Raw genomic sequence first — 2,680 nt, forward strand, 5'->3', positions numbered from 1 at the left:
ATGTCTCCATGGAAATTATGAACAAAACCAAATGTTCAAAAGTTGGCTACTTCAATTAATTCTAATATCATTTAAGTCAAATTATTTTCACTTATTTCCCTCAAATTCCATCCTATCCTACACATGAATGTCAGTTTTTTTACTCTCAATATTATAATTAGTACTATGTGCATGTCAACCTTAATTTGGAATGTCATTGACAACAAACCCTCATCCTTTTTGCCTACCACAACAATAATCACTCATGAGGTTCCAATTGAAATTTAACCATTTCTAAACGTTTTCTAAAAGCTATAGTTTATGGTATCTCTATTTTCCAAATTCTGACAATATTAATAACCATAATAATATTTTTAAAAATAGAACTATAATGGGAAAGAGCATAGAAATATAATTAATGGTAGGAGCCCTAGGTACTTTTAGAAGCAACAAAGAAACTAAGCTGAAATACAATAGTCTTAGGGAACTTAAAATATGCTTTTAGAGGAAAAGAAACAGGATATTAAAAAGTTAAACTAGTCGATCATTACCAAGGCTTTTACAATGCAGTTTCTCATTTGCCATGGACATGACCAAAAACCATTTTCCCACTAGGTTTTCTTTCTGCTACATTGCTAGCATTCAGCCTATTGGGAACATTTTATTAACCCTTATTTTCATAACATGGGTTGTAAGTGACTGTAATAGCCATTGGTAATTAGTGAGGTTTTTAAATAGCTGTCTCAGATCTCTGGAGTTTGTCTTGCTAATTGTAGGTTGCTAGTGACCAAATAGTTTGTGATCACATGATTCATCTCCATTACTGTTATATAGGACTGACTGAAATGACAACTGGATTGAGAAAAAAAAAGGATTAAGACTCAAACTGGAGAAACTGCAGTGAAGGACTCCCAATATGTAAAATTCCTTAAATAAAAACATATTAACTTTAAATAAGTGCACCTATGTTACATGTAATAATAAAAAAAACAAAAAACCTTTACACTTTTTGTAAAAAAAAATACCAAAACTAGAACAGAGTGTTCTTCTTGATGCTAGATAGGACTATCGCAGATGGAGTTAAAATTACAGACAAAGAATAAGGTTCAAGATCTTATTCTTTGTCTAACTTAGTATTGCTCCATTTAGCTATTTCAAACTATTTGCCTTAACCAAAAGCATTTTCTGTAACAAGAAGCCATATAGTTGTTTAGTACTACTATTTTACCTCTTTAACTCAAAAGTATAGTTAAAAAAACCAGCTCAGAACTCTTTTCTAGTTCTTCAATGAAGTTAAGCACACCACAAGAAAAATAAAAGCTCAATAACAGGAATCACATGGAATAATTCTATCATTGCCCTAAAACTATTATGAAAGGAAAAACAAAATGGTATACATGTTCAATGTTCAAGAAAAAGAAATGAGTTATTAAACTATGTAAAACTATTGGTGATTCTTAAATACATATTCCTAAGTCAGAAATTTTCAACCTTTTTTCATCTCATAAACTATTAAAATTCTGCAGCACACACAAAAAAATATATATTTTTTTGCCAATCTGATGAATATATTAGTATAATTTTAATTTATTCACAGTGGATAACTATTGTGTTTGCTTTTGTCATTATTATTATTATTATTATTATTATTATTATTTTGACAAGCTAAAAAGAATAGGTCAGTGCTCCTGACTAAACAGTGAGGTATGGCATGTTTTAAAAATTTTGTAGCATACCACTGTGCTGTACCACATGAATTGAAAATCACTGTCCTAAATGAAAGAAGCCATCTTGGAAATGTTACCTAATATATGATTATAGCTATATGACTTTCTGGAAAATGAAAAACTATAAAAACAACAAAGAGATAAAGTAGTTTTCAGGGTCTCAGGGAAGGTTTCATAGGTGAGACATAGAAATTTTTAGGATAGTGAAAAATTTCTGTATGATACTGTAATAATGACAATATAACTCTCTAGTTTTGTTCAAACCCATAGACTGTACAGTCCAAAGAGTTTACATTAATGTATGTTAATTTTAACAATTATTTAGTTGGTCAGGAACCAAGAGTATAATTAAAATTGTAAGAAAAGTAACCTCTGTAAAGAGGGTGGCAGAAGAGAAGCTGACCTAAGTATCTTTAGAAATTTATAGAGACTATATGACTAAAAGCAAAAGAAATTGTACTTAGACCTTACACTCCAGTTGATGACATTGTTTCAAACAAGGGTACAAGTGAACAATTCTAATATTTTTCTACATGTACCCTGGAATCCTGGAATTGAATAATTAAGTAAATGGATAACAGATAAACTAGCCTTATCACTTTCAAAGTGAGAGTTTAGAGATTAACAAAGAGAGACTGTTCTGTATATAATTGGATTACAGTAGAAGACATTAATATAAACCACATTTAGTTTAAAATAGTATATGGACTGAATTATGTTCTTCCAAAATTCATATCTTGAAGCCCTAACACTCAGTTCCTTAGAAAGTGAAAGCATTTGGAGACAGAATTTTAAAGAGGTGATTAAATTAAAATGAGGCCATTAGAGTGGTATCTCCCTTAATCTGACTGGTATCCTTACAAGAAGAATATATTGAGAAACAACAACACACTAGGAATGTGTATAAACAGAAAAAAAGGCTACATAGAAAGAAGACAGCCATCTGCAAGCCTTATTCTATCAGCTGAGAAAAC

The 2,680-nt window shown here is 30.4% G+C and overlaps 1 non-coding gene across 1 annotated transcript; it reads left to right on the top strand.

The window, feature by feature from the left end:
- Positions 1–520: 520 nt before the first annotated feature.
- LOC136404716 (small nucleolar RNA SNORA32) lies at positions 521–641 on the top strand. Its single transcript, XR_010751421.1, has one exon. It is a non-coding gene; the product is annotated as a small nucleolar RNA SNORA32 (small nucleolar RNA).
- Positions 642–2,680: the final 2,039 nt, after the last annotated feature.

The sequence above is a fragment of the Saccopteryx leptura genome, chromosome 4 (genome assembly GCF_036850995.1).
Source record: "Saccopteryx leptura isolate mSacLep1 chromosome 4, mSacLep1_pri_phased_curated, whole genome shotgun sequence".
NCBI classification, from domain to species: Eukaryota; Metazoa; Chordata; class Mammalia; order Chiroptera; family Emballonuridae; genus Saccopteryx; species Saccopteryx leptura.